This window comes from Tachyglossus aculeatus, chromosome 6 (assembly GCF_015852505.1).
Source record: "Tachyglossus aculeatus isolate mTacAcu1 chromosome 6, mTacAcu1.pri, whole genome shotgun sequence".
Taxonomy (NCBI): Eukaryota; Metazoa; Chordata; class Mammalia; order Monotremata; family Tachyglossidae; genus Tachyglossus; species Tachyglossus aculeatus.
In genome coordinates, this window is record NC_052071.1 from 18,651,312 (window position 1) to 18,665,398 (window position 14,087).

Consider the following 14,087-nt stretch of genomic DNA (forward strand, 5'->3'; position numbering starts at 1 on the left):
CTCTCTTTACTGCTAAATTGTACTTTCCAAGCACTTGGTACAGTGCTGTGCATATGGTAAGCACTCAATAAACACAATTGAATGAAATACAATAGATTAATTGAATGCACCAAATGAGGACTCGAAGAGATCTTCCCCACCTAAGCCCTCACTTTCTCCTTTCCCACTCCCTTCTGTTGTTTCACCCTCGGACTTGGATTTTCACCCTTTATTCACACCACCCTCAGCCCCACAGCACTTGTGTCTATATCAGTATTTTATTTACTTACGTTAAAGTCTCTCTCCCCTCTCTTTACTGTGAGCTCCTTGAGGGCAGGGAGCGTGTCTACCAACTCTGTTGTATAATACTTTTCCAAGCATTTAGTACAGGGCTCTGCACACAGGATACACTCAATAAATATGATTGACTGATGGATTGAGCAAGTGAAAATAAAAAGACAAACATGAAGTGAGAATTTTTTTTTAGGCACATAGAGTGACATAACAATATGAGTCCCTTTCCCTTTTCAGAATCCTTCGAGAGACGCTGTGAGTCGTCTGAAGTTACGCCAGAGCTACATCAAGTAGAACTGGGGCAAAGGAAACGAGGAGAAGAGAGCATTAATTAGTGAGTCACCCTAATATTTACCTATATTTGCCAGTATTTTCAGACTTTATTGCTCTTTACCTTCAGTTGTCGTATCTACTATTTGCATATAGAAGATTCCTATAGCTGAGTTTCTTCACTGTCAGATAATTCACATTGGGTGAAAACCTACAAATGTCACATATTAGGGAAAGGGTTTGGATAAGCAGAATGTGTAGAGTGTATCTAGGGCTGCTTTTTGTTGCCTTGGAGATTGGGAATGTCTACTTTCTGGCCTCTTGACAATGCTGCTACAGTCCTCTCAAGTTTCTCGGAGTTATGCAACCTTTGAAGAGCCTTAGATTTGGGATTCCTCACCCCTGCTTCCATGGTAAGTTCTCTCTTTCTCAAGCTCATATGACGTCCTGTCAGTGATTGAGTCTAAAGGGGAGGTTTTGGGTGGCGAATGAATGAATTTTAGTCAGGAAGTGGATTTTTAAAAAATCGTTTAATAAGACTGTTGATTATTATAATGATTAAAATAGCTTCAACTACCGTGAGCCATCACCAGATGGAATTATATTTATGAGAAAAATTTCTGATGGGAAATCACGACAGAACTAGAAATGTGCCATGTTTTTAGATAGTTGGTATTTTTTTAGTTTTTTGTGCTTGAACTCTTCAAAAATCCCAAATTATTTGAGGTTTATAAAAAAAATTTGGAATTGAAAGGAGTTAATCGTCTTTGTTCTTAGTCTTAAAGTAAGGGACACAGTTCTTTATTCAGATGATATCTTGTGAGTCTTCTGAATGGGAGGAAAGCAAAGTGACAACATTTTGTGGACTAAGTGTGTTGTACTGTTGTATAGATGGATACTGTGGAAAAAAACATGATCCAATAAGACAGGGAAAGGAATAAATATTTATTTTGCATCCATGGCTGGCACAGCTGCATTATGCCCTGATGAGTATCGTGTATCTGGAATTTTGGTTTCTGTTCCTCAACTCTGCGCGTTCACCTTGGGCAAGGTTCTGTTGTTTTCTTTCCTTTTATTTCTCTATTTACCATATTGGGATTGCCTGGAGTAAAGCCTGGATGGATGCTTTCCTGGTGTGGTGTTTAATGCGTCTAGTGTGACAGCTCAAGTAACCATAAGTTATTTCAGGCAAATGATAATAAATGTATATAGCAGTAGACAGGGCAGGTAACCCTGTGTGGAGCCTGTTAACTGATCCGTAAGACTCCTCCAATGGTGTGTTCATCAAAGGCAGAAAGCACAAAATCTGAAAATCTTCACGAGAAGCAGCGTGGCTCAGTGGAACAAGCACGGGCTTGGGAGTCAGAGGTCATGGGTTCAAATTCCGGCTCCGCCAGTTGTCAGTTGTGTGACTTTGGGCAAGTCACTTAACTTCTCTGTGCCTCAGTTACCTCATCTGTAAAATGGGGATCAAGACTGTGAGCCCCAAGTGGGATAACCTGATCACTTTGTATCCTCCCCAGCGCTTAGAACAGTGCTCTGCACATAGTAAGTGCTTAACAAATGCCATCATTATTTTACTATTATTAAAATCTGACTATGAAACAACATCAAAAGAAGGGCCAATAGCACTTTTGTGAACTACGTGGAATGCCTTGCTGACCTTCTGCCCAGCCTGGAGTAGAGAGTCTCACTTTGGGGAGGCATTATTGTATCATAAGCCCACACCCAGGACCGCTTAAATGGAAATAAGTTTTGGTAGACATATCGCAAGACATAGTGAAAAGTTTATGAGATGGTGGGAGGCAGAGTGCAGAAGGAGCTGGGCTAACATAGCATATTTACAAACACGCAGTCTGCGCCTATGAATATTTATTCATTCATTCATTCAATCGTATTTATTGAGAGCTTACTGTGTGCAGAGCACTGTACTGAGCACTTGGGAAGTACAAGTAGGCAACATATAGAAACGGTCCCTACCCAACAACGGGCTCACAGTCTCCAAGGGGGAGACAGACAACAAAACAAAACATGTGGACAGGTGTCAAGTCATCAGAACAAATAGAATTAAAGCTAAATGTACATCATTAACAAAATAAATAGAATAGTAAATATGTACAAGTAAAATAAATAGAGTAATAAATCTGTACAAACATATATACAGGTGCTATGGGGAGGGGAAGGAGGTAGGGCGGGGGGGATGGGGAAGAGGAGAGGAAAAAGGGGGCTCAGTGTGGGAAGGCCTCCTGGAGGAGGTGAGCGCTCAGGAGGGCTTTGAAGGGAGGAAGAGAGCTAGGTTGGTGGATGTGCGGAGGGAGGGCATTCCAGGCCAGGGGGAGGACGTGGGCCGGGGGTCGACGGCTGGACAGGGGAGAATAAGGTACAGTGAGGAGGTCAGCGGCAGAAGAGCGGAGGGTGCGGGCTGGGCTGTAGAAGGAGAGAAGGGAGGTGAGGTAGGAGGGGGTGAGGTGATGGACAGCCTTGAAGCCGAATATGCTACTAGGAAGGCAGTGGGCATCCGTTTTCTCTCAAGGATGGTCTGGGGACGGAAGAGATGCAATCTCTCTCCGAGAACATTTAAAGAAGGCGCACTATATTAAAAGCATTCGGAGTCCTATTGGCATTTAACTTGTATTGTGTTCTCTCATAACCCATTTCAACCATAAAATCCACATCAAGATATCTCTCTGTCTGCACTAAAGTGATATTAAGGGCCCTGTTCCATATTCCATATTGATTCCCTATAAAGCCAAAACATATTCTAATTTTAATGAATGTGTCGCTAGGACTCTGACAGGATGCACATCTTGCCTGCACTTCTTGGGCTTTTTGAATAAGCCATTGGATGGGTTTCCCATTACAGGCATAAACTTTTCTATGTGCTCTGAGTGATTTTTATTTTAAGGAACAGGCATAGTAAGCATCTATCACCAGTGAATTTGTAATGGTAATGCTCTGCCACTGACAAGCTTTAATTTCCAAATCAGTCATTCCCCTCCCCAAAATCTTTCATGCTATGTCTTACAATAGAATAGTAATTTTGCCTTTGGAATTGAAACGCTGGAATCAGTCAATTGGCATTCCCTCCTGAATAGATGTTTGTAGATGAGATAATCTCATTTGAATAGAGGCCACTACTGATTCAAGGGAGAAAAAGAGTTTGAGAGATGAAGGATTGTATAACAGCTCAGAAATGTAGAATTGTAATCCCACCTCAACTTTATTGTTGTTAACCTCTGTTCTGTGAATTAGTTTACTTTTTCCCTTATTGGTATTCATCCAGCAGATTGGTAAAGAACCTTGTTCTGACAAGCTTTTCTCTTTAAAACAAAATGCATCAGGAAAGTTCATAGAATTCGAGAATTAATTTGTATCTCTCTTAGGTTACTTGTAACCAAAGTTTTCAGAACATGGGCTCATGCTCTGCTTGCAGTAAGTGCTCAGTAAATATGATTGAATGAATGAATGAATGAATTTATATGTTAGAAGGTAACAGTCAAAGTCTTGCTACATTTTTAGTCCCTATGAGGCTAGTATCCTTGAGATATCACTGACAGTCTTGTAAAAGGCCGTTCTCTACCCATTCTTCACATTTTTTCCCCAGATGAGAGAGATGTAGCTGAATGCAGCATAAAGAAAACTTCCAAATCTAGCAGGATTTAACAAATGGGCCTGGATTTCTGTCTCAGGGACGAATCCATATGCAGAAATTATGCACCTGGCCCTAGATCAAACTCAGTGGAATCTGGCACCAGAATCTGTTCATCAAAAGCAGCGTGGCTCAGTGGAAAGAGCACGGGCTTTGGAGTCAGAGGTCATGGGTCACTTCACTTCTCTGTGCCTCAGTTACCTCATCTGTAAAATGGGGATTGACTGTGAGCACCACGTGGGACAACCTGATCACATTGTATCCCCCCCAGCGTTTAGAACAGTGCTTTGCACATAGTAAGCGCTTAACAAATGCCATCATTATTATTATTAAAAGCAGCAAAGTGCTTTTGAAGTTAGCAAACTGTTGTCCTGTAAATGACACTATGATGTGGTCAGTGCCAAACAGAGACTATTGAAGACTGGCTTGGGGCATGGCGTGATGGCAGGACTTTGTGACGTCACAAATTGAAGCAGCATGGCTTTATGGCTAGAGCACAGCCCTGGGAGTCAGAAGGACCTGGGTTCTAGTCCTGGCTCTGCCACCTGCCTGCTGTGTGCCCTTGGCCAAGTCACATCACTTGTCTGTGCCTCAGTTACCTGCATCTGTAAAATGGGGATCAAGACTGTGAACCCCATGTGGGACATGCACTGCATCCAAACTGGTTAATTTGCATTTACTCCAGTGCTTAGACTAATAATAATAATAATAATAATAATAATAATGGTATTTGTTAAGCGCTTACTGTGTGCGAAGCACTGTTCTAAGTGCTGGGGGGGGGGGGTACAAGGTGATCAGGTTGTCCCATGTTGGGCTCACAGTCTTAATGCTCATTTTACAGATGAGGTAACTGAGGCACAGAGAAGTTGTCACACAGCTGACAAGTGGCGGAGGCAGGATTAGAACCCATGACCTCTGTCTCCCACGCCCATGCTCTTTCCACTGAGCCACGCTGCTCCTCTAGAGTGCCTGACACATAGTAAGTGCTTAACAAATACCATATTAAAAAAAATCACTAGAGATGTGACCTAAATCTCCCAGATACCTGAGTGACCTCACTGCAAGGTGGGCAACACTTCACATCCAGACACTGCTCCATTTCACTTCATGGTTCTTTATGGTTTTGCAGAGCACTGTATTAAGCTCGGTTTGACCGGGATAAGGGAATAGCAACGCTGGACAGGAAGCAGCATGGCATGATGGATAGAGCACGTGCCTGGGAATCAGAAGGTCATGGGTTCTAATCCTGGCTCCACCACTTATCTGTTGTGTGACCTTGGGCTAGTCACTTCACTTCTCTGTGCCTCAGTCACCTCACCTGGAAAATGGTGATTGAGAGTGTAAGCCCCACATGGGACAGTGACTATGTCCAACCTGATTTGCTTGTATCCACCCCAGTGCTTAGTGCAGTCCCTGGAACATAGTAAGCACTTAACAAATACCATTATTATTATTACTACATCTGTAAAATGAGGATTAAGACTGTGAGTCCCTTGTGGGACAGGGAATGTGTCCCCGATTAGCTTGTATCTACCCCAGCTTGTAGAACTGTGATTGACTCATAGTAACTGCTTAAGAATTACCATTATTATTATTATACACCCCCCAGCCTAATCCTGAGGGGGCTCTGCAAGGGCAGGGGTTAGGTGGAGCCGATAGGAAGCAGACCTAGACCTAGATCACTATTACTACTACTATGAGAAGCAGTGTGGCTTAGTGGAAAGAGCACAAGCTTGGGAATCAGAGGTCATGGGTTCTAATCCCGGCTCCACCACTTGTCAGCTGTGTGACTTTGGGCAAGTGTCTTCACTTCTCTGTGCCTCAGTTCCTCATCTGTAAAATGGGGATTAAGACTGTGAGCCCCCCGTGGGACAACCTGATCACCTTGTATCCTCCCCAGTGCTTAGAACAGTGCTTTGCACATAGTAAGCGCTTAATAAATGCCATCATCATCATCATCATCATCATCATCATCATCATCATCATCACTTGGGACCACCTGATAGCATTATATCTACCCTAGAGCTTAGAACAGTGTTTGGCACGTAATAAGCGCTTGACAAATACCATTATTATTATTCTTACCATTCCCAGACAGTTCGAGGTGGGGCTGGGTTTCCATGCTTTTGGCTCACATCGCGGAGGCCCAGTACAGTGCTACCTATGTGCTCTGTGCCACCAAAGCTAATGTCGCTGCAAAAAAACCCTGTTGGGGTTTGCGTTTCTCCTACTTCTGCCCATTTCCCCCAGGCTCAGAGCAGGGCTGTTTCAACACAGGAGTTGAAGAGCTTGGCATACATTGTGTCCTTAGGTGGTGACAGCATTTAGCTGCTCGTCCACTGCTCTGGGGGCTGGAAGAGATGCTGTGAGGCTCCATTTACAGCGTAAAATATACCAGTTTCCCTTCTCTTTTTATGGTATATGTTAAGGGCTTACTATGTGCCAGGCACTGTACTAAGTAGTGAGTATATAATACAAGCTTACCAGATAGGACACTGTCTCTGTCCCATATGACGTTCACAGCCTTAATGACAAGAAGCAGCATGGCTTAAGTGGATAGAGCCCAGGACTGGGAGTCAGAAGGTCATGGGTTCTAATCGAGGCTCTGCCCCTTGTCTTCTTTGTGATCTTGGGCAAGTCACTTCACTTCTCTGGGCCTCAGTTCTGTGAAATGGGGATTGAGACTGTGAGCCCCACGTGGGACAAGGGACTGCCTCCAAGCCAATTTGCTTGTATCCACCCCAGCTCTTAGTACAGTGCCTGGCACATAGTAAGCACGTAACAAATGCCATCGTTATTATTATGATCATCCCCATTTTGCAGTTGAGGTAACTGAAGTGGTGGAGCTGGGATTAGAACCCAGGTCCTTCTGATTCCCAGGCCCATGCTCTCTTCACTAGGTCGTGGTATGTCCTTTCTCCAGCCTAGATATTGGACTCACACACACACATACATGCACATACATAAAACTCTTGGAAATATGAAAACCATGCACCTGTTTATTTCAGAAAGAAAAGTTTTTTAGGTTCTGTTTTTTTCTACCAAGATGCTGGGTAGCGGCCAATTAACACCCCATCCCTCCTGCCAGAACCCAAAGTTGCAAAGGAAGAAAGAAATGCCAGCTGAAATCAAAGGGCCATCTATTCCAACAAAAATCTCCATGGACAGAGGTGATTTTATCCTCTCCTAATCAAAGTTGATGCTTGGGTGTGCGGGCCTTGTTGTTATCACAGGATGTCTTTTTTTACCCATCATCATCATCAATAGTATTTATTGAGCGCTTACTGTGTGCAGAGCACTGTACTAAGCGCTTGGGAAGTGCAAGTTTGCAACATATACAGTCCCTACCCAACAGTGGGCTCACAATCTAAAAGGGGGAGACAGAGAACAAAACCAAACATACTAACAAAATAAAATAAATAGAATAAATAGAATAGGTATGTACCCATCACCCCCTGTGCCCCAAACCAGATGTAGCATGAGACCAGAAACCCTAAATGACATAGTCGACAAAAAGTTATTACCTGAAATACTTTGGGCCTCTTCTTTGCAGCTATGTGGTACGTATTTGAATGAATGTTAGTATTCTCGCTAATGTACGGCACTCCTGTACACTTCACATTCATGTTTGAACTTGAACCATATTTCATTGTCCAACGAGCCTAAAAGCAAGGAAACCCGTGCCGCTGCAGGACCTGAGCTTACCATTCTTCAGCAACTTTTATATACTGTCGCCCTTCGTAATTTGATACATGATAATGATTTCTGTTATAAAGTTCTTCATAAATATTCTTACTGATGTATGATGCATTTATTTAGGCATCAATGGACAAATAAAGTTATCCACGGGTGACTAACAACCTTGAATAAATACCATTTCACTCAGTTGCCAGCCATAGTACCTTAGAAATGCAATTACATGCTGGGACCTATTATCCCAATTAATGGACTGTTTTATATTCACTGTGCATTATACTTGAAACACTTTAGAGGCCCGGCCTTCACTTAGCTACAGGCAGAGAAGGAATTGATAACAAATAACCAAGAAAAGGCCTTCATTTATTTACTAAGATATGTAGCGTGTAATTATACTTTAAGCGTAACCAGGCAGGCCTCAAAAATGTCCTTTGATTTAAACCAAAATGAAAGTGCGTCATAAAAGCTACAATCTCTTTAAAACGTCTTTTAACACCAGTTCATTTTTGTGGAGACTATAGGATTGTGTTGGCAATGGCTCCCTCCTCCTTTTTTGTTAGGGTATGGGCAAAGGTTAAAGTTAATTGTTATTTCTCATATCCGGGAAACTTCTGCTTCTTATTCTGGGCATAGGTGCTCAAAGGCTAGTACTATAGAAGAGGCCGCTGCTGGATGGGTGAACAAATAAAATCGCTTTCTCAGAAACGCTTCAACCCCTGGTTGTGTTGCTACTTTGTAAAATGTCAGCCCCGGGCTATGTTTTATGGCTCTGGAATTCGACCAGTCAAGTTTAACTTTACTCCCTCTGGTGGTTTCCAAAGCTGTATTACCAAAGCTATAAAATCAAACACAGTTGTAATTCTTCTCCTCATTGTAAGAAGCATTGATCGCCCTTGATTGTATATTATAGCAAAGGGGCAGTCTATTAGGTAAATTTACAGCATCTTCTTCCTGATAATTACTGGAAGTTATTGAACAAGGCGGGGAATTATGGCCAGCAAGTTCCTGCTCTAGCTGAGGAAGCAAATCTACAGATATTTAGTGGACCTAAACAGCTGTAAACAACGCATCCTGTTTACTGTGAACTAGGAGGGTACAATTTACAGTGTGTTTGAGGTTATATTAAGAACCGTACTTTCCTCTTCTACAAATCTAGACTTTAAATATGCACGGCGGTAAAATACCTGCTCACATCTATTCACTGAGCTCTTTTTGCCAACTAAATTGACAGCAGATTGTCAAAGTTCAGGCTGTTTAAATTCACTATTTTAGCGAGAGCATATCCATATTTCAAAATTTTAGATTTGAGAAATTTAATCTTAACTGGTTAACTATGTCTTTTGACTGCTTATTGCTTTCACATTTGCAGTTATAATGTCCCATACCTCACTAACAGACTTAAGGTGTGGGCAGGGAATGAGTCTGTTTATTGTTATATTGTACTCTCCCAAGTGCTTAGTTTAGTGCTCCACGCACAGCAAGCACTCAGTAAATACAATTGAATGAATAAATGAATATAACAAAAAAATCCCCCTGAAGTTGGAATAGGCCATATTTAAATTTGAGGTCATCAAAAGGCAAATAAATGGGATCAATTCAAATAGACTTGCTAAACTGGGATAGTAACTTTCTCAAACAATTAAGGCTTGTGAATTCAAAGTAGTATGTTTTTCAAATGTTTGATTTGCTCAAACTTGAAATATTCTACCAAGATAAGTATTTTCAAAGCAAATATGAAACCCATTCATCTGGTTTACCCACTAGCAGAAGTAGTAAATAAGAAAATTGAGGAGATGGCCCAGTGTTAATTACTAATAGATGTCCACTTTATTCTCTTACTATTTTATTATTTTCAAGGCTGCCTCAGCTATCTTCATCAAAGAGCTCATGTGAGTTTTACAGTTGTGTGTGTGTGTGTGTGTTCTTAGGCATACTGTGGGTTAGATTGTCAGTTGGAGCATCAGGTTTTAAAATTATACCCAGATATATGGATATATTTATGTTCCACCATGTTTGAAAATTAAGGATAGGCATTAATTACTCTCTATATGAAATTGAATATATAGAATATGTATATATATATATGTGCATATGTATTTCATGATAAAATGCAATCGCAAACAATTGCTTGGCTTTTTATTGGCTCATCAACCCCATTATTAAAAATGAACAGTGCATGATCATTACTTTAACTATTATCCTGCACCAAAGACCTTGATAAATTCTGTTGTTTAAATAAATATCTAAGTGATCTTGACTTTACTGCTCATTTATTGACACTTTATATTACTTTGGAGAAGACAAAAGATTTATCTTTAGAATAAAACTATTATTGCTATAATATTTCACAAGTGACTTGCCAATTTCCTCTATTACCATAAAATTCACAGCTGAAATGAACTAAAGTTATCCCTAATGGTTGTCCATGTCAGAAGTGGAAAGAGAACAAAAAGAGTTATATTAAAGGGAAAGTTTTAAGCCATCGATCATTGTCACATTGTTTTATAGTACACAACTTTAGAAGATTTTACACTTATGGTTTCCTTTGTAAAAAGCCTACCTTGCCTTGGAACTTCATAACCTTAAAATTCTTCCATAAGAAATAACAGTGGGAATGTTTAGACTTTGGGAATGCCACTGAAAAAGTGAAAATATTGGTTGTCAGAATCAACGGTGCTAATTGAGTTTACTGCATCAAGGCACTGTATTTTGTGCTTCAGGGACAAATTATGAAACAACCCTGACTTCAAGGAGTGTTCAGTCTTTGCCTGAAGAGAAGCCGGTATATATTGAAAACATGAGAATAAAACTAAATAGTAATTCAAGGAGGAAATATCAATAAACAAATGATTTTTAAAAAGTATGTCACTTTAGCTTCAAGGTCATGTTCTGGGTTCTGTTAAAGGCAGGTAGGTGAACAGAAACTATTTTTTTTTCTTTTTTCCTCAAGGTTTTGGGGGAAAAGTCTGTCCTGGGCAAGTACAATTGTGAATTTCACAAGTACATTATAAGCCTCTTAGTGGTAAATTATTTTAGTACTGCATTTAGCTAATGTGGCAAATATTCATAGCTGGATCTAATAGAGTTGTCCTTCAGCTCCCACCTCCCCTAGAAGCATCCCCCACTTCATTTCTTTTTTTCTCCAGCTTACAACCATATACCCTCTCAGCATCTTTGCATCTCTTCATCACTACCTCCCATCAGTGGGATTTATTAAGCACTTATTGTATGCAAAGAATTGTACTTAGAACTTGTAACATTTTCCTTTCCCTGCTTTAATACTTCCTCCTCCTAACTGGAAATTAGTCTGTGTCTGTTTCCTCTGTTTGATTGAAGCCCCTTGAAGACATGGATCTAGCCTTCTACATCTAGTATACTCTATGAAGTGCTCAGTACAGTGTTCTGCACTCAGTAGGCACTCAAATACTAATGAAGCTAAGCTAAGAAGCAGCATGGCTCTGGAAAAGAGCACAAGCTTGGGTCTCAGAGGTCATGGGTTCTAACCCCGGCTCCTTATCAGCTGTGTGACTTTGGGCAAGTCGCTTAACTTCTCTGTGCCTCAGTTACCTCATCTGTAAAATGGGGATTAAGACTGTGAGCCCCACATGGGACAACCTGATTACCTTGTATCTACCCCAGTGCTTAGAAGAGTGCTTGGCACACAGTAAGCACTTAACAAATACCATTATTATTATTAATGGTTGATCACCATTCAAATGACCATTACACAGGCACCAGTATTTAGGAATGGAAAAATAGGTTCTAATGCTGACAGAAGGAGCATAGCCTAGTGGAAAGAGCATTGGCATGAAAGTCAGAGGACCTGAACTTTAATCCTGGATCTGCCACTTGCCTGCTGTGTGACCCTGGGCAAGTCACTTCACTTCTCTCTGCCTTGGTTTCCTCAACTGTAAAATGAGGATTCAATACCTTTTCTTCCTCCTACTTAAACTGTGTGCCCAACATTTGAGAAGGGACCATGTCCATCCTGATTAACTTGTATCTACCTGAGTCCTTAGAACGGTGCTTGACATAATGTAAACTCTTATTAAATGCCATTATTATAGTACGATATAATAATAAACTGCACTTGAGTTTGTTTTCTGCAGTAGTAGTGATGGTTTGCAAGTACCCATCCACACTCTTAATCTTCCCCTCATGTTCACAGCAACATGCCCTGAGAGACGATGGGAATCAGTCAATCTGTGGTATTTATTGAGTGCTTACTAAGCAGAACACTGTACTGAGTGCTTGGGAGGGTACAATAGATCAAAGTCAGTAGATATGTTCCCTACTGTCGAGGAGCTTACAGTCTAATGCGGGGGGGCGCAGACAATAAAGAATTACAGATTTGAATTTAAGTGCTGTAGAACTGAGAGGGGTGACTATCAAGTGCTTAAAGGGATTTCCTAGCCAAGTGCATTGGTGGTGCAGAAGAGAGATGGAGAAGCAGCGTGGCTCAGTGGAAAGAGCACGGGCTTTGGAGTCAGGTCATGGGTTCAAATCCCAGCTCTGCCAATTGTCAGCTGTGTGACTTTGGGCAGGTCTCTTCACTTCTCTGTGCCTCAGTGACCTTATCTGTAAAATGGGGATTAAGACTGTGAGCCCCCCTTGGGACGACCTGATCACCTTGTAACCTCCCCAGTGCTTAGAACAGTGCTTTGCACATGGTAAGCGCTTAATAAATGCCATTATTATTATTATTATTCTTATAGAAGAAATAAGGAAGACCTCATGAAGGAAAAGCGATTTTAGTAAGGCTTGAAAGATGAGCACAGTGATGATGCGTCCTAGTATGATAATAACTGTGGTATTTATTAACCTCTTCTTATGTGACAGGCGCTGTACTAAGAACTGGGGTGGTAGAAATTTGTCAGATTTAGCACAGTCCCTGTCCTGCTGGGGCTCACAGTCTTAATCCCTGTTTTGTAGATGAGGTCACTGAGGCACAGAGAAGTGAAGTCCTTGCCTGAGGTTACATAGCAGATTAGAAGCCAGGTCCTTCTTACTCCCAGGCCTGTTCTCTAGTCTCTAGGCCATGCTGCTTCTCACACTGTGAGGTGAAGGAAGTTCCAGGCCCGAAGGAAGATGTGGGCATGGGGACAACAACAAGAGAGGTGAGATAAGAGTACGGTGAGAGTGCAGTTATGTTGTCACAGAAGGGAATATCTCTGAGTCTCAAGAGCTGGTTGTATTTGCGGGGTATGGAACATGAGTGCTATTTGGGGCCACCCTGACTTTCAAACTGAATTGTCTGGCCCCTGCGACACTTCGAGATAACTAGGAGGCTGGCAACTCATAGATACAAGCCAAGCTAAAGGAATAACAAGGCGCTGAAGGTTTTACTTAAGGGTGCTTGGTGCCATATCAGTAATGGACAGGGGGAGAGATGGATTGAAAACTAGATTCTCCAGTGTAAACTGGTCCAAAGAAGGCTGTTTTTAAGAAACTCTTTCCTATATCCCTGTATTTCCCGCAGAGAAAGGTAAACATCCAAATATTTTCCACCAAGTATTCATCTTCTTATAGTTCTAATTGGTTGCTGAGGTTTGTGTGCCTCAGGGAGATCCGTACTCTTGGACTTTCGGACAAAGAAAGTGAAAAAGGGAGCTTTGATTTGATTTGAGTTTTGGATGGAAGTATGTTTTTGTCCTTATTTTACTGCACATACTGCCCTTCATTAATCCCAGGATCTTTGTTATTCATTCATGTTTTCATTCAGTCATATTTATTGAGCGCTTACTGTGTGCAGAGCACTGTACTAAGCACTTGGGAAGTACAAGTTGGCAACACATAGAGACGGTCCCTACCCAGCAATGGGCTCACAGTCTAGAAGGGGGAGACAGGTAACTGTTGCTATGGAAATGACTAAAGAATCTAGTTATACTCTAAAGTTAAAGGCAATATATTTATGTCACATCACAATAGAGCACACCAATGTGAATGTTATAATTAAGGCTAAAAGGATTTTTATAAAATAGTAATTTAAGGTGCTTTCTTAAACAATTAAAGGTAAAATTGTCCGTGTTCTTAGCCCAAATGCCCATGGCATCTTGGGAAGCTTATGAAAGTAGGCATCACTATTTCTTAATCTGACTAAAATAATCTTTCAATCCTTGAGAATTATTCAAATGCTTTTTTCTCTCTTGAATAATTCAAAAACAAATTGGCTTCAGAACATCTAGCTTGTCATGTGTGT

The 14,087-nt window shown here is 41.3% G+C and overlaps 1 protein-coding gene across 1 annotated transcript in view; it reads left to right on the top strand.

Annotated features, from left to right (window-relative positions):
• Nucleotides 1-569: 569 nt before the first annotated feature.
• The window catches only part of TENM1 (teneurin transmembrane protein 1), an 849,492-nt gene continuing 835,974 nt past the window's right edge, over nucleotides 570-14,087 (top strand). Inside the window, exon 1 of the mRNA XM_038747613.1 lies at nucleotides 570-607. The gene's annotated coding sequence lies outside the window, so the exon portion shown is untranslated. The remainder of the gene's footprint in view (nucleotides 608-14,087) is intronic.